This window comes from Prionailurus viverrinus, chromosome E3 (assembly GCF_022837055.1).
Source record: "Prionailurus viverrinus isolate Anna chromosome E3, UM_Priviv_1.0, whole genome shotgun sequence".
Taxonomy (NCBI): domain Eukaryota; kingdom Metazoa; phylum Chordata; class Mammalia; order Carnivora; family Felidae; genus Prionailurus; species Prionailurus viverrinus.
This window is the reverse complement of record NC_062576.1, coordinates 38,463,666-38,485,909: the sequence shown is the minus strand read 5'-3', so window position 1 is coordinate 38,485,909 and position 22,244 is coordinate 38,463,666. Positions and strand designations below refer to the sequence as shown.

General features: G+C 49.7%; 1 long non-coding RNA gene across 7 annotated transcripts in view; it reads right to left on the bottom strand.

Moving 5' to 3' along the window:
- LOC125154693 (uncharacterized) overlaps positions 1 to 19,785 on the bottom strand; it is a 35,650-nt gene extending 15,865 nt beyond the window's left edge. For 4 of the 7 annotated variants that reach the window (XR_007147882.1, XR_007147879.1, XR_007147880.1 and 1 more), the window contains exons 1-2: positions 16,535 to 19,785; positions 12,221 to 12,358 (exon numbers count right to left, since the gene is read on the bottom strand). This is a non-coding gene — a long non-coding RNA (uncharacterized LOC125154693). The remainder of the gene's footprint in view (positions 1 to 12,220; positions 12,359 to 16,534) is intronic. The other 3 variants (XR_007147881.1, XR_007147885.1, XR_007147884.1) reach the window with 3 other exon arrangements.
- Positions 19,786 to 22,244: the final 2,459 nt, after the last annotated feature.

The window sequence follows — 22,244 nt, the reverse complement described above, 5'->3', positions numbered from 1 at the left end:
GTTCCATGGATATACGGCTCCTGTAAAGTTCTTTATATTAAGCCAAAATATTTTCCCATAGCTTTTCCCCCTCCCCATATGGCACTGGGGACAAAGGTCCATCTTCAAGGCTGTCTAGCAAGCCCTTGAGCATCTCCTGAGGACTCCAATTCTCTCAGTCATGCTTGTGGCAGGACGTTCAATGCACATCCCCCAACCCCAACTTCCAGGATGCCTCTGATGGGCCCACTCCAAATTATCAGTAAGACTTCTGCCTGTGTATGCTATTTGTGTACACACACACACACACACACACACCCTAGTAAGGGAGGGAAAAGCAAAAGGCTCCAAACTGAGGTAACACAACAGACCCAAAGGGAGACTCAGATGTGTTAGCTGGGTGTTCCTGGATGTAAGAAGTAGTTCTCTCCAGTTAGCTCATGCAAGTGGGCGGGCAATATGTTAGACTACTTGTGGAAATATGGAACAGAGGAGCCTTAGCCATAGGGCCAGCCCTCAAGGACCGCTTGGAAAAATCAAACCTGAATTTTATGAGATCAGGAATCCCAAGAAAGTGAGGCTTCTACTGGAAATCCAAGGCAGCTGTGGAAACCAGGCCATCTGGTAGACCCCCAAGCAGCAGGCCTTCACAGACCCTGCTCCAGCGCTGTGCCATCAGAATCAGTCAGAGTTCTCCTCTCAGACTCTGCTTCTTCCCATCCATCTCTTCTCTTCTCCTCTTCCAAGTATGTGGTTGATTCTGCCGAAGTTCCCAGTTCACTAAGGCACAGCTCTCCTAGCCAGGACCCTGCGGAGGTCACTGGCCACTGCTGCTCAGGTAACAGCCAACGGAGGCTCATCAGGAGCTGGAGGCACTGCAGTTTCTCTAGGTGGGGAGGGGGATGGGGAGAGAGTGAGCAGGACCAGCCTGTGCCTGACCTTCATAGTACAGCTGGTGCCCAGAAGGGACGACTAAAAAGGTATTCATCTCAGTTCGTGGAGGGAATAAGAGAACACAGACTCTTGGCTGTTATGTCCTCAGAGAATAGGCTTAATTCTGAAATCCAGATGGAGGGGACTCACTAAGAAACATCCCATGTGACCAGCTGCTTCTTGTTGGTGATGAACCCAAAACAGCAGCCCCAGTGTCTACCCATCTACCACCTTTTCATCCCTCTGTGGTGTCCAGTTTCCTCTATTACAATACAAATGCCACTTAGAAATAAATTTAACCAAAGATGTACAAGACTTCTTTGCTAAAGACCACCAAATGTTATTGAGGAAAATAAAAGACCCAAATAAATGTACAGATGTACCATGTTCATGGATTGTAGGACTCAATATTGTTAAAATGTCAATTCCCTCCAGATTGATCTATAGATTCAATGTAATCCCAATAAAAATTCCAGAAGGAATTTTTCTAGAAACTGACTAGCAGCCAATTAGGTAGAAATTTAAGTAGTCAATTTTGTAGAAATAAGGACTAGAATAGCCAAAATAGTCTTAATAAAGAATAAAGTTGAAGGGCTTATAGTAGCTGCTTTTAAGATTTACTACAAACAATAATAATCGAGACAGTTTGGTATTAGCATGAGGGTACACAAAGACACCAATGGAACAGGAAACATCATCCAGAAATAGAACTACACATATATGATCAATTGATGTTCAACAAAGAAAGCAAGATAATTCAATGGGGAAAGACAAATATCTTCAACAAATGGGATGAAATAATTATCTACCCAAAAGGGAAAAAATGAACCACAACTCCATGTATCACATGGAAAACTTAAGCTGGATCCTAGACATAAAGGAAATACAGCATCTTAAAAAAAAATAGAAAATATTGGGGCTTCTGGGTGGCTCAGTCAGTTAAGCATCCGACTTCAGCTCAGGTTATGATCTTGTAGTTTGTGAGTTTGAGCCCCACATCGGGCTCTGTGCTGACAGCTCAGAGCCTGAAGCCTGCTTCGGATTCTGTGTCTCCCCCTCTCTCTGCCCCTCCCATGCTCATGCTCTGTCTCTCAATAATAAATAAACGTTAAAAAAAAATTTTTTTTAATTGAAAATATCTCCATGACCTTGAAGTAGGCAAACACTGCTTGGGCAAAACACTAAAAGCACTAACCATTAAACAAAAATTTATAACTAAAATTCACTAAAAAAAATTTAAAATTTTCAACACCCCAACCCTAATAGCTACAATTAAACAGACTGACAACACCAAGGCACCTGGATGGCTCAGTTGGTTAAGTGTCCAACTTCAGCTCAGGTCATGATCTCACAGCTCATGAGTTCGAGCCTCGTGTTGGGCTGTTGCTGACAGCTCAGAGCCTGGAGCCTGCTTCAGATTCTGTGTCTCCCTCTCCCTCTGCTCCTCCCCCATTCGCACTCTGTCTTTCTCTCTCTCAAAAATAAATTTTAAAAACACTAAAAAAATAAAAATAAAAAAAACCAGACTGACAACACCAAATGTTAGTGAAGATATGGAGCAACCAAAACTCTCATATAGTGTTGATGGGAGTGTGAAATGATATAACTAATCTGGGAAAAAAAGTCTATCAGTTTGTCATAAAACTAAAAATACAACTGTACACCAAACAATTCCATTTCTAGGTAAAAAAAAAAAAGTAAACACATGTCCCCTGGTATACTTTTACAAGAATATCCACACCAGTTTTGGGGCGCCTGGGTGGCTCAGTGGGTTAAGTGTCTGACTCTTGATTTCGACTCAGGTCGTGATCTCACGGTCTGTGAGTCTGAGCCCCACGTCATGCTCTGCACTGACAACCTGAAGCCTGCTTGGGATTCTCTGTCTCCCTCTCTTTCTGCCCCCACCCACTTGCGATCTCTCTCTTTCTCAAATGAACATTAAAAAAAAGAATAGCCATACCAGTTTTATGCATAATATCTATAACTTGGAAACAGCCCAGCTCTCCATCTATAAGAAACTAGGGTAAAGTCATTCTACTCAGGAGAAAAGAAAAAAAAACACATAATAATATAAGCAAATCTCAAAAACCTTATGCTTGGTGAAAGAAGCCTTACACAAATGAGTACCTAATATGTGATTCCAATTATAGGAAGTTCTTTAACAGACATGATTGGAAAAAGACACCACTGTGGCTGCCTCTGGGGGTCAAGTAGAACTGGGAAGGGGCATGGAAGCACTTTCTGGGGTGCCGAGAATGTTCCAGGTCTTTGTTTTAAAATAACAGTTTCATGGAAATAATATGTCAAACACCATGGCATTCACCTCTTTAATGGGTACAGTGCTGTGGGTTTTGGTATATTCACAGAGCTATGCAACTATCACCACTGTCTAGTTGCAGAGGAAACCAGATACCCACTAGCTCAGCCCCAACCAATCCCCCCCACCGCCCTGCCCAGCCCTAGAGAGGCCCCCTCACACCATTCTGTCAACCATCCATCTGCTTTCTGCCACAACAGATTTGCCTATTCTGGACACTGTGCATAAGTGGACTCACACACTCGGAGGCCTTTTGCATCTGGCTTCTTTCACTCAGCATCATGTTTTCAAGGTTCATCCACACTGTAGTGGGTATGAGAGCTTCCTTCCTACTGCTGAGCAACATTTGGTTGTATGGATAGACTACATTCTGTTCACCCATTCATTGATCATTTCAGTTGATGGACATTTGGAGAGGTGCTTAACTGGAAAAGGTACAAGGGAACAAACTTTCTGGGGTAATTAACATAGCAGTTACATGAGTGTATGTATTAGTCAAAGTTATTGAACTGAGGACTTAAGATACGTGCATTTTATTTTAGTGAGGAAACTATAATTCAAAAAAAGGGGCCCAAGAAAGAAAAGAATAAAGAAAGAGAGAATCCAGGGAGGAAGGGAGGGAGGGAGGGAGGAAATGAGGGAAGAAAGAAGGGAGAATGGAAGGAAGGGAGGGAGGGAGGGAGGGATGGAGGGAGGGAGGAAGGGAGGGAGGCAGAATGGAAGGAAGGGAGGAAGGGAGGAAGGGAGGAAGGGAGGAAGGGAGGGAGGAAGGGAGGGAGGGAGGGAGGGAGGGAGGAAGGGAGGGAGGGAGGGAGGAAGGGAGAGAGGCAGGCAGGCAGGCAAGCCGGCCGGGCCGGGAGGGAGGGGAAATCACCCAGGCCAACAGTCCTGGTTTCCTGTGGGCTGTAGCAACTGCTCCTAGTAAGCGTTGGGCTGTGCCAGTATCATCCCGTGACCCTGAGAAAATCAGAGCATGCTGCTCGCAGGGCACATTCCCTCCTGCGGAGAACCCGCCTTGTGCTGCCAGCTTGCTGGAGAAGGCACTCAGCTGGGCTGCAGGGCGTCTGCTTTGGGCTGGCCCACCCCCACGTGGGCCGGAGTCTGAGCACACTCCCTTTTGCCTGCCATGCAGCTGGTGGGCATGGCAGTTCTAGCTCTTGATGTAAATCGATACACTCACGGCTGGCTTGCCATTCAGTCCCTAGGGAGGAAGGAGAAGCTCCCGCACTGGGAGGAAGGAGGCGGCAGCCGGCAAGGAAGGAGGCCTGAGGACTTGGCCACCACTGCATCGAGACACCCTGGCCAATGAATACTCTGTCTCCTGGTCAAAAGACACCTAGTATTCTGCAGGTTAAAGATGGTCAAACAGCAGGCATTTTCATTCCGCTCAACCCTTAGGCCATCCACTGGTTGTAAGATTCTGTGCGGGGCTGGCGACCCTCTGTTCTAATTGTGTTTGGGGTGGGGGTGGGCAGCAGGGCACATGCAGAAAAAAATAAGTGATAATAAATAATCTGAGGTGGCGGACGCCAAGTGCCGTGCCAGTGCGAGCTACAGATCACACCGTGAAAGCTCAAACAGCAGAGAAGCCACTTCATGCCAATCTGTCACCACATGCTAAGTGTTGGGGCCCGGGAAGCCAGGATTGATCAGGGGTGGCCCCACGCTCCAAGATGCTCCCTCGTGGTCCAGGGGTGCAGACTAACTTGCAAACCCAGAACTGGAAAGCACCATGGTCGTCATTAGAGTGACGGGGCGTCTGAGTTCTGCCAATATGGAGCTTCTGGCTGACAGTGGGGGCAGCACAGTGGGAGAGGGGAGACAGGTGAGGTCAAACTGGGGACATTCCAGACAGGAGAAAGAAAGGCCCTCCCAGTATCTGCACAGAAGTGGAAAGATGCACAGACCAAGAAAGGTCTTGGTTTGACCAGAGACATGCTCACGGTCGGCACAGCTACAGGAAGGAAGGCTGAGGAGCATCAGGCTGGAGGGAGAGGGGGCTTGGGGAAGACTTCTTGGAAGAGCCAGCCAGCACAAGGCCCTGAACGATGGGAAGAAGCAAGCCATGCAAACAGGAACACAGAGCAGAAGCTGGGTCTCTGGGTGGGGGTCCTGCACAGGGTAGGGTGAACAATGCCCCCCAAAAGAGGTGGATATGTCACCTAACATGGAAAAGGGGGCTCTGTTTATGTGATAAAGTTAAGGGTCTTGAGAAGGAGAGATTATCCTGCTTTACTCACTGGGCCCAATATAAACACAACGGTCCTCGTAAGAGGGACACAAGAGGTCGGAGTACAGAGTAGAGGAGACCACAGGAGTCAGAGGCTGGGGTGACAGGAGGGAGGGGCCACAATGCAGGCTGACTTCAGACTCTAAGAGGCAAGGAAATGCAAGCCTCCAGAAGGAACACAGACCGGCAGACACCTTGGTTTCCAACATGTGAGACTTATCTCAGACTTCAGACCCCAGAACTGCAGGATAACATAATTGTGTCGTTTAGAGCCACTCAGTGTGGTAACTTGTTATAGTAATAACAGGAAACACGCACTGCAGCATCAATGGGAATGCAACTTACACATAGCCCCTACATATCCCCTCTTCCCAGCCCCAACAGATACATTTACTTCCCTCTGGAGATTTCATGCCATCAAAAAGAGTCCGAATGCAGAAGCATGGTTAACAAATGTGGTTACATTATCTGCTACTTTGTTCGTTCATCACTTAGCAAATGACAGGAACAGAGCGAGGTCTGTGATCCATACTGACATCCCTGCCCCCAGTGAGCTCAGAATCCAGTGGGGGGTGCAGACGTGTCAACAGCCAGTCACCACACAAGGTGACAAACCCTTAATGGAGATAGGAAGAGGGGAACACGGCAGCACCAGGGAGAGCCAGCTGGTGTGGCTTCCCAAGAATGGAATGGTCCAACACAGGGAGTCTTGGCTGCACAACGAGGCAGGACGAGGGGGAAGGCAGGCAAATGGAACTGTATTTAGCAGAACGGAGGTGGCAGGAGATACGGCTGGTCTGGGGGAACGGCAGGTGAAGTGAGCGTGGCCAAAACAGGGACCAGAGGCTGGGACAGGTGCTTCCTGATTACAAGGTGGAAACAACTGCTTCATGGCCACCTTCTCAGCCCTGCCTCGGTGAGATTAAAAGGCCAGGAGCTGCAGGAAAATTCGCGGCAGAGATGGGTGAGGGCTCGAGGGGCAGCCCTGGTGCAAACACAACATGAGCCTTCAAGCTCCAAGAGACAGCACAGCACCCAAAGGAGACACTCCAGGTAGGGAAGACCACCCGGCTAAGCACTCTGACCCTGTCCGCCCCATGTGACACCTCGTCCTTCGATTCATCGCACTGCAGGTGACATTGCCACTACATGCAGACTTCGGGGTGCCCTGCGTCCCTGTTGCCCCTGGCACCAAGAGACAACACAGTCTTCCCATTGCTTACTTTCATGAGCAACCTAAGGAGGAGGTGATTCCCACCCTAGGAACAGCCTGGCTCCTGACCTGAGCCATCCCCAGATGGCTGGTATCACCCATGACAAGGAACGAGCCAACAACGGCCACAGCGCTGAAACACTACTGCATGTGGGCGTGGCCAGATGACATTTGGTCACAAGGGTGAGGAAACGTGGAGATGGAAGTGATGCAAAGAAGAACAGAAGGGAAGCACAGAGGGAAGGAGGAAAAGAGAGGGGGCAACGGGGACAGAGGTGGAGAGCCGGAAGAGTGGACACCTGCCCTTGCACAAGGGATGCAGTTCAGGCTGTCCCAGACAGAGAGCTTTCTAGGACCCCCGACCTCAGGGGACAAGATCTGTGCCACGGCAGCATTGCAGGCTGTGAAGCCACAGGGACACAGTCGGGCCTCTAACCCAGTGAGGCCACACACCTCACCCGTCATGCAAATCAGAGGAACGTGAGGAACTGTGTTAAATACCAAGGGGAAGATTTTGCAAATAGTTTTTTTTGAATTGTCACTGCTTAAGTGCGAAGACTCTCAAGTCTGAGAAGCAACATTTCATTCTCTCTGAGCCCTCAGAAATTTTTAAAAAAGGAGAACTCACTGTACTCGGGAAACCTGCGTTGGTGTGGGCCCACGCTCGGCAGAACGTGGCGGAGGGGGGTGGGCAAAGTTACGGAGCTCCTTGGGACAGTTTCCACTCCAGATGGTGTGGGCGTGGAAGTTGCGAGGGCTGAGCAGGCAGGAGAGAAAGCAAACCAGGAGAGAAGCCCACTCGGAACAAAGGGACAGGAGCACGTGGGGAAAGGCCAACGATTCAGCTCAGGTGCACAGAGGCGCCCTGGTGTCCACCGTCCTGGCTGCTCCTTTGCCATGAAGGCTCCAGAACCAGAGTCTGTGGGCCAGGCGGGCCGGCGAACTGGGAACTCTGGCTCTATTATCACGAATCGGCCCGCAGCCCTGGACCAGCCGCCTCCTCTCTTGGATCCGCTACCTTATTTTGCAAAGGATGGTGTGTGGCGGGCTGACACTCTTTCTGGGAATGTCTGGGACCTACAGAAGCACCACTGCTGGACGAGAGGGGCTTGACAAACCTCTGCCCCCGATCCTGCCCAAATATGTTTCTAGCACTTCTAACCTTCAGGTATTTGCTGTTTTCCCTGTAGCTTCCTTGGCCGCTGACCTTTCTTACTGGGCCAGGAAGCTTGCAAGGGGCCCCCTCCTCCAGATTTATCCGGGACAGACGGGCTGGGTCAGAATCGTGCAGAGCGAAGCCTCAGCAAAGCTCTCCATACACCTGCAATTCTATGACTGGAGCCTTTCAAAGGCTCTCAGCCTGAGAAAGCACAAGGTCTTGGTGAGGTTTCCTGGCCGGCTCGGGGCTGGCTTTATGCCACAGTAACATGCCCAGGGCTGCATGGCCTAGAACCCCTTCAGGCTCCTCTTCCCCAACCCTTGAAAAAAACCTCGATTTTTATGCCCTCAAAACCCTGCTCCGCTCAGACTGCTGTGACCAGATGCAGAACAGGTGTGGGAATGGCGGAGGGGCACTTTTAGGGCCCTACGTAATACAGCTCAGGCAACCGCTTGCCCCTTTCCTGGTGGCATCCGCCAACCTTGATGTTCTCCCTCCCATAAGCCCCTGCAAATCCGGGGTGAGGCCCAGAGACGACCCAGGCTGGTGGATTCTGCCACTTTCCACTTCTGCCAAATACAGAGGTTTGCTCATCCCCACAGATGCAGTAAGGAGGTCCCCCTGGGTTAGAAGAACCTAAGACAGAATCAGACTGAAGGAATAAAACTGGATTAGGGAAACCGGAGGGAGACGGGGTGACTGGAACTCTGGGTAGGAATGCAGATTCACCACAACTGGGTGAGGTTCACTCCTGCTCCGCAGAGCTGGCTAATGAAACAGTAACATTCGCTCTTATCGTGGGTACTGGTTTACTTCTACGTTCAAAAGGCAGCATTTGAAGAGAGTTGTTGAGAGATACTTCACATGGTATAAAATTTGCCCATTTAAACTGCACAATTCAATGGCTTTTAGTATGTGTGCAGAGTTGTGAAACCATCACCACTAAGTTTAGAACATTTCATTACCCCTGAAAAGAAAGCCCATACCCAGGAGCACTCAGGGCCCCTGCTGTTCCCCCAGGCCCACCGGCCCTGGGCAAACAGTAATCTGCAGAGCATTTTACCCCGGCACGCACTTTCCCTACCGTGAGGGTATGCGATGCAGCAGATGACAGGGGTGTCTTAATCCAAGATCTCATGACCCACAAACACATGGCCAACAAGCACAAGAAAAGACATTCAACATCACAGATCATTAGGGGAATGCAAATCAAAGCAACAACGAGATACCACCTCACACCCATTCAGGATGACTATTGTCCAAAAAACAGAAAATATCAAGTGCTGGTGAGGATGTGGAGAAATTGGAACACCTGTGCACTGTTGGCGGGAATGCAGAATGGTGCAGCCACCATGGAAAACAGTATGGTGGTCCCCTCAAAAACTAAAATTAGAATTACCATATAACCCGGAAATTGCACTTCTGGGTATATACCCAAAATAATTAAAAGCAGGATCTTAGTGGGGCCCCTGGGGCCCCACTTAAGTGTCTGACTCTTGGTTTTGGCTCAGGTCATGGTCTCATGGTTCTTGAGTTTGAGCCCCACATAGGGCTTATATGCTGGCCGTGTGGAGTCTGCTTGGGATTCTCTCTCCCCTCTCTGCCCCTCTCCCACTCACGCATGCTCTCTCTCTCAAAAATAAAATAACTTAAAAATTTTTTTTAATGTTTATTTTTGAGAGAGAGACAGATTGCAAGTGGGGGAGGGTGAGAGAGAGAGGGAGACACAGAATCCAAAGCAGGCTCCAGGTTCTGAGCTGTTAGCACTTAGCCCGATGTGGGGCTTGAACTCATGAACCGTGAGATCATGACCTGAGCTGAAGTCGGACACTCAACTCACTGAGCAACCCAGGCACCCCAAATAAATAAACATTTTAAAAAAGCAGGATCTTAGAGAGACATTTGCACACTCATGTTCATATAATTATTATATACACAGAATTATTCTCCATAGCTAAAAGATGAAAGCAACTCAAGGGTCCAACAACTGATGAGTAGATAAACAAATGTGGTATATACATACAATGGATATTACTCCTCCTTAAAAAGGAAAATTCTGACACGTGCCACATCATGCAGAAACCTCGGAGCCACTGTGCTCACTGAAAGAAGACACTCACAAAAAGACAAATATAGGGGCGCCTGGGTGGCGCAGTCGGTTAAGCGTCCGACTTCAGCCAGGTCACGATCTTGCGGTCCGTGAGTTCGAGCCCCGCGTCAGGCTCTGGGCTGATGGCTCAGAGCCTGGAGCCTGTTTCCAATTCTGTGTCTCCCTCTCTCTCTGCCCCTCCCCCGTTCATGCTCTGTCTCTCTCTGTCCCAAAAATAAATAAACATTAAAAAAAAAAAAGACAAATATACTGTATGATTCCACTTACATGAGGTACCTAGAGTAGTAAAATTCATAGACAGAAAGTACAGCAGTGGTTGCCAGGGGATGGGGGATGGGGAGTCAGTGTTTTATAGATACAGAGTTTCGGTTTTCCAAAAGGAAAAGAATTCTGGAGATGGTGGTGGTGATGGCTGCACGGGAATATGAATGTACTTAATGCCCCTGAGCTGTACACTCAAAAAAATGGTCAGGATGGTACTTACGGCTACCTATCAGTTGACTTTATGCTAATCAAAAGGAGACTATCCAGGTGGGCCTCACCTAATCACACTTAAGTCTTTAAAAGCAAAGGGTTTTGGGGGCACATGGGTGGCTCAGTCAGTCAAGCATCTGACTCTTCATTTCAGCTCAGGTCTTGATCCCAGGTCCTGGGATCGAGCCCCGTGTTGGGCTCTACACTCACAGGGCAGAGCCTGCTTGGGATTCCCTCTCTCTCCCTTTGCCCCTCTCCTCTACTGGCACTTTCTCTCTCTCTCTCAAATTAAAAAAACAAAAAACAAAAAAAGCAAAGGGTTCTCTCCTGCTGACAACAGAAGAGGAAGTCAGAGATTCAAACCAAGGGGGGATTTGAGGCCCCACTGCTGTACTGAAGATGGAGAGGACACATGGGAAAGACTAAGAGTGGCCTCCATGAGCTGGGGGCAACGCCCAGCTGACAGCCACCATGTTCTGCCTGGACGCATGACCAGCACGGCCTGCAGAGGTGGGAGATAATGAGTCGTGTTAGCCCGCTAAGTTGGATCATTTGTTAGAAAGCAATAGAAGACTGATTGGATCTCCTAATTGGGGCCGGAAAGGGAAAGAAGACATTTTAGGGAGCAGAGATGACTCTCAGTGATTGACTTTGTCTTTTTCACATATTTCCACTTCCTCTAGAAAGCCTCCCCCGCCACCCTCCCGAGAGCCTTTGCGGATCCTCGCCTCTGTCTTCCTCTGTCGGTAATTATCTGCCACTCCCTTGGCCCTGCACACAAGGGCCTGCCAGCCGGAAGGGCCTCCCAGTCATCTCGCTTTCTCAAATCTGGTCTAAGGACTTCCAACACAGAAGCCACAACTTGACCTTTTTCATCTTTCCCAAAGCTCCCAGTACAGGGCCAAGCACACTATAAACTAGCTCACAAATTCTTGTTCACTAAGCCATTTCCTTTCAGTTCCAGTGACCAGCAAGGCCAATGAAGGCATTCAAACCTGATGTGGCCACAGGCACATGGAGAGCCTTTCCCCTAAAACTGGCTTCACCACCACCTGAGAGTAACAAAGCACCGAGATGGTGATACCCCATTTCTGAAGCCTGACTTTTCATTAACACTGGCCAGTCACGTTTTCCAGCATGAGTTGGGCTACCATTTCTCTGAAGTTTTTTTTTTTTTTTAATGTTTTTCTACAACTAAAATTTGCCAACACAGAGGAAGTAAGAAGAGGATGACATGAAGTCCCACAAAATGTGCTACCTGTGTTTTGTTCCACAACAACCTTACCCTGAATGCCTGCCAAGTCCAGACAGCATGGTGAGACCCCAAAAACAGAGAGCTAAATCACAATAGCCCCTACTCTTGGGCTGTCATCCAAGTATCCCCTGAGCACAGAGGTCATAGCAGAGTCTTTGACACTTTGGAAACTAGGAGGTTGGATTTCTTCAGGTCGGACCACAGAATCAGGTCTCCTACAGGCAGGCAATGGGTGGGGTTCCCTTCTGCATTCTGTCCTGCTCCAGGGACTGTGGGGACGCCTTCTGTGCCCCACCCTGGACTCCAATAACACGCATATGATGTCACTGTCTAGATGTGCAACAGTCTTGGCCAATTTTATCCAAAGCCCTCAAGCACAGATTAAAAAGTAAATCCATAGCATTTGGACAGACCTCTACAGTTTACAAGCCACTGTCACATTAACTGTCTCATTTGATCCTCCCAGGAGCCCTAAGAGGTAGGAGGAGTAGATTATCATCGCCCAATTACCGATGAGGAAACTGAGGCTCAGGGAGCTGAAGTGACTTACCCAGAGTTACCTGGTTTGGAAGCCAAAAAACCATGTTCTTCCACGTTGGATCTAGTCTTTGAGCCTAAATGGGAACTCAGCACAGACAGGCTAGGCTCTCCCCAGCTGGCCTTCACAGCTGGTGCCTTGAGAGTTTCTCTATAGAAAGAGTGAAGGAGAGGCTGGGAATCAGGAACAAAAAGAAAGTACAATGGTGCCTCATATTCTAGTAATATTTCATCTTTTTCAAAGAACTCACATATTTCTTGTCTCATTTGGTTCACAGAACAATCCCATAAGGTCAAGACAAGTATATTGTCATCAAAACTTGGATCAGAACTAGTCCCCAACTTTTCTGATTCCAAGACTCTTTCTATAAGATAAGGGACAGCATTCTTGCCACTGAGACCCTCCTTTCGTCCCTTTGGCCCTGAAGGGTCAAGACCAAGAGACCACTGGATACCCTTCTCTTGTGTGGCCACACAGGTCCAACTTACAGTGACCTTTCATTTCCCTATGTGATCCCCTGCCAGAAACTGGGCCCAGAATGCAGGCCCCTCCCCCTTCTGGTTTTAGGACTGCTTTTACAGAACCAATGTTTTTTTAAGTTTATTTCTTTTCAGAGACAGAGAGAGAGCGTGCGAGTGCACACACGTGTGGGGGAGGGGGAGGGAGAGGGGGGAAAGAATCCCAAGCAGGCACCACACTGTCAGCATGGAGCCTGATGTGGGGCTCGAACTCACAAACTGTGAGATCACAACTTGAGCTGAAACCAAGAGCTGGACGCTTAACTGACTGAGCCCCCGAGGCACCCCACAAAACTAATCTTATGTAACCGATACACCAGGGGGAATGGAATCTGCTAGACTATTGCTCACCCACTGAACACACATTTTCTGAGCAGGGTATCACTCTAGGCTACTCACTGGGAGTTTGAGAAATACCTCAGGCATATTCCCTAACAGAAGCTCACGATCTTGATCTAGTGGAACTGGCGAAAACACAAACACGTACATGACAAGGTACACGACATTCACTAGTACATGACAAGATGGAACAAATGTCACAACACAGTTATAAGCAAAGGGCTGCATGCAGATCAGCATCATGCTGGCTGGTGGGAAGGAAGAGTCTTTATGAAAAAAGAGGCGTTGGGCGCCTGGGTGGCTCAGCCAGTTGAGCTTCCAACTTCGGCTCAGGTCACGATCTCACAGTTTGTGAGTTCGAGCCCCGCATCAGGCTCTCTGCCATCAGTGCAGAGCCAGCTCTCCGATCCTCTGTCTAGCTCTCTCTCTGCCTGTCCTCTGCTCTTTCTCTCTCTTTCTCAAAATAAATAAAAAAAACTTAAAAAGTAAAAGAAAAAAGAGGTGTTTAAGCGGAAGGATGACTGGAGAATCTTGACAAGTAGGAAGATGCAGGCTGTAAAAACAGCATTAACATTTGGGAACTAAGGATATAGTCCCTTGTGAGGGCAGCATGAAGTCCACTCAGCCCCCGATCTCCCACTGAGGCTGGCTGGGATCCAGCTTAGACCCCCAGCTAGATCTAGGCTGGATCCTGCCTCCATCCCAAGGGAACCCAGGAGACTGGGGCCACTTGCTCCATCCTCCAGGTTCTGTGGACTTGCAGCCCCACCCACCAAATGTTAACTGCCCTCTTCACAACTCATCTCTTCCGCTCTCTAGTTGGTTCTCACATGTGTCTTGCATTCCCAACTAGACTAAAATACTGGTCTCCTGATTCCTTGAGAACATAGCAAGGCATGCCTATATCCCATCCCAGCCAGCATGAGGTGGGCACACAGTAGGCCCAACAACCTGTTTGTTGACTGGCTGCCGAAGTCTATAGGCCCAAGAATCACAACTGTACAAACAGGTAGACAAGAAGGGGCAGTACTTGTAACCCTAGCCTGGGATTACAGGGAAGGGGTTAGGAGAAGACACATTATTTCTGGCTTTAAGGTTACATTTTATAGAACTGATCCAAAGTTAAATCAAGGGGCTTAGACTTGCGGGGTCACTCTGGGGGGACTGCCCTGTATTTCACATTCTGTTCTCTCTTAGACCAATGTCCCAAGGTCTCCTTAATCCATTTTTCTAGTTCCTGCTTGTAAACATCTTCCAATGAAACATAATGTCTCATAGTTCCTCTTGAAAAGAGTTACAGAAAGGCTGGCATAGTTGCCATTTCCAGTCTAGAGACTGGAGGACGATGCCAGAGGTGAGAGCAGAGTCAGGGCAAGAGGTGGGGGTGGCGAGGACCCCAGGGCACAGTACAGCCTCCTACCGGTTGGTCTCCAAGGAGCCAAAGTCTCAGCTGAAGTGCTGGGTGGACAGACTTTACAAACAGGGAAACTGGATAGGGTCAAAACCCAAACAGGTCACAGCACACCCAGAATGGAGCATGGGCAAGCAATGAACATCATCAGCTAGGAGCTGGGGGATGGGGTAGGTGAAAAGAACCAAATGCCCAGGTGGGTTCAAAGGCAGAGAATTTTAGTTTTAGGGATTTTTCTAATCCAACCCTCTTTAATCCCACAGGTGGGGTCCTCAAAAAGTTCTTTCCTGGGGCACCTGGGTGGCTCAGTTGGTTAAGCACCCGACTTCGGCTCAGGTCATGATCTCACGGCTCAGTAATTTGAGCCTGGGTAAGGCTCTGTGCTCACATCTCAGAGCCTGAAGCCAGCTTCAGATTCTGTGTCTCCCTCTCTCTCTGCCCCTCCCCCACTCGCACTCTGTCTCTCTCTCTCTCTCTCAAAAATAAACATTAAGAAATCCACACCAAAAACAAAAAGTTATTTCCTGTGATAGTCTAACCCTGTTCTACTCAGTGTCTCTCTGCGTCTTTGACCTTCCACTTCATCCTCCATATTGCTGTCAGACTGATCTTTCCACAACACAGATCAGTTCAGTGTCTCCCCTCCACATTCAGAAGGTCCGAAGTCAGCGCGACCCAGTAAGGCCTTCTCTGCTAGATCCAGACAGGGTTTGGAGTCTTATCTCCTCTCTACACCCCACTGACGTCATTCCCCCCAACAACGTCCTGCACAACACTCTCCAAAGTTGTAAGACTTACTCCTGTCTGCCAGGAGAATCCCACTTCCAAGGTCCAGCTCAAATGTGTCCTGTTCAGTTAAATCTCCCTGTGCTCATTCATTCCCCCAGGAAAGATGTGTTTACTTTCTCTTCCAGGCTCCCAAAACACCTCCGTAGAGCATTTATCACCCTGACTAGAACTGATTTTACAGAGACTGAGAGGCCACCAGGAATAGGGATTGGTTTTGCCTTCTCATTGCTCACCTTGTCCTTACTTCGCACGGCAGGAGTAGGTGGTGGTCAAAACACGTTTACTGAAAGAAGAAACCTTTCCTTTTTTTTTTTTTTTTTTTTAGTTTTCACTTTTAAGTAATCTCTACACCCAGTGTGGGACTCAAACTCACAACCCCGAGACTGAAAGTCGCTTGCTCTACGGACTGAGCCAGTCAGGTGTCCCAAACCCCTTTCCTTTATAGCCGCACAGTGAGTTCCTGGTGGGGCCCAGTTAAGGTCGAGGTTGTCTGATGCCCAGGTCAAGGCACTGCTTTCTAGGCTGCTTCTATCAGTTTTTCGTGAACACGCACCTGGATGGCTCCTTACTAACCCGGACTTTCAGACACTGGGACAGTGACGGGCATCAACCGTCCCAAGTTAGCACCAAGCTGCTAACTGTAAAGAGAGACTCCTGTGTCTCTCCTGAGGAAGAGATTTGATTCAAAAAGGCTTTAAACCGAGCTGTAGGCGGCGACAGAGCAGGTGAGTCATCCCAGCCCACACCCGTTCTCTACTGAAGGGCCCCAGCGTCTGTGTGTCTGTGGTCAAATGGGAAATGGGTACTCTGAGCTGACTCGGGTCCCAGGGAGGGGGATGCTGATGTTATGGCCAAGGACCCTTCACCCATGGTGATGAAGCAGGAGTGATGGCCTTTATCTATGACAGCAAACATAAAGGGACTCAGCACAGGGGATGGCCTCAGAGAAGCTGCAGCCGTGGTAATGGCCAAGGGACGCAGCTCGCCGCTCTTGGGGCCCCATCTGGACCCCTTGCACCCACACAGCCTGTCTCCACCGCCAGCCCTCACCCGTGTCACTTCATTTCCCTAAACTCAAAGCTCCTCAAGAGAAACACAAGGTGCCCTCCACCACCCATTCCCCAGACTCAACCAGGACATCTATACTGCAGTTGAATTTTGTTTTAAGCAAAGTCAGCATGTAAAGTTGAGGGATAAATCTTCATTTTACAAACTCTTTTCACCACCACGAGCTCCCCTAAGGCCTTCACTCACTGGGGGCTTACTTACCATGTGTAAGTTCCTCTGTTAGGAGCTGGAGAGATACGAACACCACTGCAGTACAGTCCCTGCCCTCAACCACGTAAGCAAGTTCCATATGCGAGTTACTGTACATGCAGGAAATAACGTGCTAAATCCTTCAGAGGAGGTTCACAAAGTGAGTCTGGGAATCTGGAGGCGAATGAGTTTAGAGGGACATCGTTCGGGAGATGGCACAGAAGTTGGGCTTTAGAGAACGGGTTGGATATTGCCACTCTGAAGCACGTCAAATGGCCTTCCATATGGAGGAGGTGTTGTCAGCAAAGGCCTGTGGGTGGAATCAAATGTCAGGCAGCTCCGTGTGGAAACCCACCAGGGCAGGCTGAAACAGCACATCCGACAGGCCCAAGCCCCAGGGGCACAGGCCAAGGCACAGGGAAAATGCTCCGAACAGCAAAGGTCAACATGAACGTAAATACTGCAGCAGCAGGACTTATTCGGGGCGAGAAGTGGGCCAGGATGGCCTTGGAATCCGGCCAGAGGTCAAAGGCCAGCTCTACCCTCAACAGCTGTGTGATCTTGAACAAGTTACCCAACCGAAGTCTAGGTCTTCCCGTCTGCAAGGCCGCTCCCTGACACTTCCTACCTAGTGTGTCACTAAGAAATGAAATGAGATGATGGAGAGGACACATGAGGCACGGTGGCAGGCAGGGCAAGTGATCAGTCTATGTGAGGTTCTTCTTCCTGGCTTGAAGAGCCTGGACAGTGAACAAGTGGAAGACTGTGTGGGGCCCTCGAGGAAGGAAGAGGCCAATAAAAGGGGATTCTAAAGCGAGGAGATGGTGAGGGAAGAGGGACTGCGGAGAAAGGAAACAAAGCCTGCACACTGAGCTTTCTGCTCCAGGGCAGGCCACCGTAGGGATGCTGCTAAAACTCCCCACCATGCTGGTAGGTGGTTTCTCCCTGAAGAACGCCGTGTTCCAGGATCGACACCAGTGATGCAAGGAGCAGAACTGAGCTTGTAGGTGGAGCGATGGGTAGGAGCCGAGCAGAGATGAGGCAGCACGCTGGACCCCTGCCCAGATTGTGGGGGCATCAGAAATCAGGACTGGATCAAGATGGCACCGAGAAAGAAAACTGCTTAATTCCAAAAACTTCCACTAGGAAAGCCCAGAAGTCCAAGGTTTTTTGCACATCTAGACACCTGATCTTTTAACCTGAATACCTGGCTCATTACAAGCCAGCAACAGAGATACCGCCAGGCACAGGACTCACCTCTGCAGAGAGGTTCCAGTCTCATGGAGGAAGGCACACTAAGGGTCTTCAGGGAGATTTGCCACCTAATCCTACGTGTGTTTGCTCCTTGTTCATTTGCGCATTCATTCACTCCGTCATCCACTGCACAAACATCTACAAAGGAACTACTATACCCAAGATAAGATCCCGGAGAGGCAGGTGTCCCGTTAGCTGTTCACATCTCCATTCCTCAAGTTGTTTCACTTGTCAGTTCCCTTATCTGTCAAATGGAGAAAACTGGGTTTATGGGAAAATGCAATGAGATAATGGACACACACAATGCAGAGTAAGTGCTCAAGAAGTATAAACTATTAATAAACGAACAGAAGTAAGGTCACATGTTATATTGGATACCTTCATTGCTCCTCTAGGTACTTTCTGCATCCTTTTCTATCTGTACTGTGTTCTGGAATTTTCCTGCATGGACTAATCAAGTCTCCTTTGCCCTCTGACTTCCCATGGGGTTTAGTACATGGAGAGCCTTGACAAATCAGAGGGGTTTTATTTCCTCCCAACTGCCTTCTTGAACCCCTTGACCTGAAGTCCTAGCTCTAGCAAAATGACCCTCCACACAGCCTCTCTGCCTCGAGGCGTAGAGATGCTAAGATCCCTCTGTTACAAGCCCCAGAACATTTCACTATCCACGGTTCTTTCCCTACACCCTGCCTCAAATTACCCATTCATAATGTGCCACCTGTTTCGTGCTGGCCCCTATTATACACGAGGTAGGAGAGAGAGAATAGGCCTGGGAATCAGGAGACCTGAGTCCCACCTCTGCCACCAGCTGGTTCTGTGACCCTGAACGCTCTTTTACTAGGTGTCAGCGTCCTCATCTGTAAAAAGAACAGGTGGGACCACATAGCTCTTTTTTTGTATTACAATTCCCCACCACTGCTGGGTGTTCCGGGAAGTTAAACCCAGAAAAGGGATGCATATCAGGGAATAAGGCTTCCTAGTGCAGAGGGCAGGTTAGCCAACTCATTCTTACCCAGGGAGGGCACCTAACTCCTTTCCAAGGACTTCCCTTTTCCTCCCAGATTCCCCGGGGACCAAATGATCTCCACTCCAAACAAACAGCCAAGGAAACCCAGGAAATTACAAGTAAATTCTCTCCTTTCAGTAACCAACCAGCCAACCTCGATTTAGCCACACAGGCCCCTTCCCAGCTTCTGTTATGCACAGCGGGCCAAGGTGTGGTGTGGTGTGGTGTGGCCAAGAGGCAGGTGCACACTCCCACCCAGGCATTCTCCACAGGGCTGCAAAGGGATATGATGCCCTCTCACAACTGGTGGGTATCCAGGGCAGAGGGAGCCACCCAAATCAACATCCTGTCAGAAAACCTACAATTGAGGTCTGTCACTGGACACGTTTCAAAGAGAGGCTGAGGACCATTTCATGGGATATTACAGAATCTCTGGAGTTCTTTTTAGCTCCTAAATTAGCGACTCAGGGAACCCCAGGAGCCAAGAGAGACATTCTAATGAGATTACCCTCCCTAGCGCCCCCTACCCCCATCTGGAGTTTCACCTGCCCCAAGGGCTTTCCCATCTCCCCTCACCCAGAGGTAGGGCCAAGTGCCAGCATAAGGCTGGGTTTTTAATCCTTAAGGACAGCAGGAGAGGGCACTTTGGATACCAACTTCTAAGTGTCTGGCGGAGTAAGGGAGGAGGGATAATCTCTTAAAATCTCAGCTCCTGGGCTGGCCGCATGTGAAAACCACAACCTAATAACCGCCAACAACAATTTCTTCGACGTTCTTCACGTCCGGAAACCGTGGCCTCTCCCCACAACTCTGAGAGAGTTCAAACCCTTTCCTGGTTCCAAATCAAAACTTCCGAGAGCTTCCGGGCTTCCAGCGGCCAGACCGCGCACGGGACGGCTGGGGCCCAGGGAAGACACAGGCGGCGAAGCCCGCGGGCCGGGCGGGGAGGGGACGCACCCCAGCGCTGAGCCGCCGCCCTGGCCGCCTCGAAGCGCCTGTGTCCGCAGGAAGCACCGCCGTGCGCCTGCGCCTGCGCGAGTCTTGGCACGTGACTCGGGAGCGCGCGGCCCTGGAGGGGGCGGGGGAGGGACCACGGCCGCATGCGCGGGGCGGGCTCCCGCGGGCGGGGTTCGGCTGGGACTCAGCTCAGCAGCTCCCCCGGCGGTGGGTGCTGGGGGTCGCGGTGACGAGCCTCGCTCAGCCGTAGCGATTTGCGCTGAGGAGCGGGCTTTCGAGACCACGCCAAGCTTGGCCAGGCGCTCGGTTCTCCCACCCTTTCGTTCCTGTTCCAAACCGCCCTGCTTTAGGGGCCTCAGTTTCCCCTCGAAGGCGAGGGGGTGCAGCGGGAAAAGCGGACCCGTCGGCGGTGAGGACGCCCGAGCCCGGAAGATGCGCCCCCTCCGGGAGCCGGTCCCGCCGGATAATCTGCACCCGAGTCGGGGGCCAGGAGCAGCTGGGGTCCAGGCCCCAACGGGGGTCCTAAGTAGGGCCAGACTGCTGAGGTGGGCTTCCTCCGCCGCCTCCTTACGGGGCTCCCGTATTGGCCCCCAGCTCCTAGCAGTGGGGCGGTGTCTGGGGGGGACGCAGACCCGGAGCCCTCCAGCCGGCAACCCATGGACCGCGGGTTTGAGGGGCAAGGCCCGAGGGACGCTGTCTGGGTTGCCAAAATCGGCTGCTTGATTTGATGCCAGGCTCTCGCCCCTCGGTGAGCCCCAGTGCTGCTGCCCGCCTGACCCTCCCTGCTTGTTCATGGCTCTCCCTGTCTAGAAACTTGCAGTGGCCTCAAGCCCAGACTTCTTGACCTTCCATGTAAGGGTTTCCCTAACCCACCTCAACTCACCTTGACTCCTCACTGGCCACACACAAATGGCTCCCTCCCTTTCAGAGTCTGGGCCCTTGATCTTCCCCCCAGGATCCGACCCCCTGGTCTCTGCCCTTCCAAACCTGTCCAGCCTTCAGAGTGGAGCTAGAATTCCACTCCCTTTCTAAGCTCAGAACCCCCTGGGTGTCTCAGTATTCCCAGGGGAGTCCTGATGTTATGTAAACGGATTCTCCTCCATAAAGGTAATCTGTTAACTGTTTAAATAAAAAGTCTGCAGTGCATGGGTTTAACTTCTCAAATAATTACAAGTGAGAAAGAAAATCGTTTGCCACCCCCCCCCCTGCCATGTGACCTGGGTTATGATAGGGGCATATGGCTACTTTATCCCCCAGGATTTACCCAGTCACTCCATTTCCATGTCTTGGGTCCCTACCTGGATCATTCACTCCTCCAGAGCAGAGATTATGCCTGCACAAATATGTGTAAATTCTAAATCTTTTGAAATTTTGGTAGGACAAAATTCAGAAGTTTGGAGAAAATGGAAATATAACCAACAAATGTGTTTGCATTCTTCACAAATACGAAATCACTCTTTTCAGTGTGTCAGAAAAATGTACTGTCACAATCGGTCTAGGCTCCAGACTAACACAAATCAATGTGATTGAATGTAGTAGAAGGGATAGTTGGATGGGTAGAAAATTGGCCCTTTGGTTTGTCATGTTTTAGCTGGGTGAACTGGGGCTTAACCTCTCTGGGGATGCAGCTTCCTCATGCTGGATTTGTTTTGAGGGATAATAAATATGCTTTCTCCATCTACATGAGCAGAGTGAGGGTCAAATGTGAAATGGAGTTAAGGGTTTCTGGGTTTGTTTGTTTTTTTGTTAAGGTATTTTGTTGTTCAGGAAATAATCCTTAATAAATTTTTTTTAAGATTTTATTTTTTTAAGGAATCTCTACATCCAACATGGGGCTCAAACTTACAACCCTGAGATCAAGAGTCACATGTTCCACGGACTGAGCCAACCAGGCTCCCTCCCACCCCGACCTTAATAAATTGTCTAAAGCAGGGGCACCTGGGTGGCTCAGTCGGTTGAGCGTCCAACTTTGGCTCAGGTCATGATCTCACAGTTCGTGAGTTCAAGCCCCACGTCGGGCTCTGTCCTAACAGCTCAGAGCCTGGAGCCTGTTTTGGATTCTGTGTCTCCCTCTCTCTCTGCTCTTCCCCTTCTCACATGCTGTCTTTCTCTCAAAAATAAATAAGGATTAAAATAAATAGTCTAAAGCAAATGACGTTTAAATGTTTGAAATTTTGTTACTAACACATGTCAAGGTGCTGACTGGCCATTAGAAAAATCCAGCAATTCTTGGGGCGCCTGGGTGGCGCAGTCGGTTAAGCGTCCGACTTCAGCCAGGTCACGATCTCGCGGTCCGTGAGTTTGAGCCCTGCGTCGGGCTCTGGGCTGATGGCTCGGAGCCTGGAGCCTGTTTCCGATTCTGTGTCTCCCTCTCTCTCTGCCCCTCCCCCGTTCATGCTCTGTCTCTCTCTGTCCCAAAAAGAAATAAACGTTGAAAAAAAAAAAGAAAAATCCAGCAATTCTAAATTTTTGCCAGTTTCTGAAGAGGAGGGAAAGGCCTTGGGA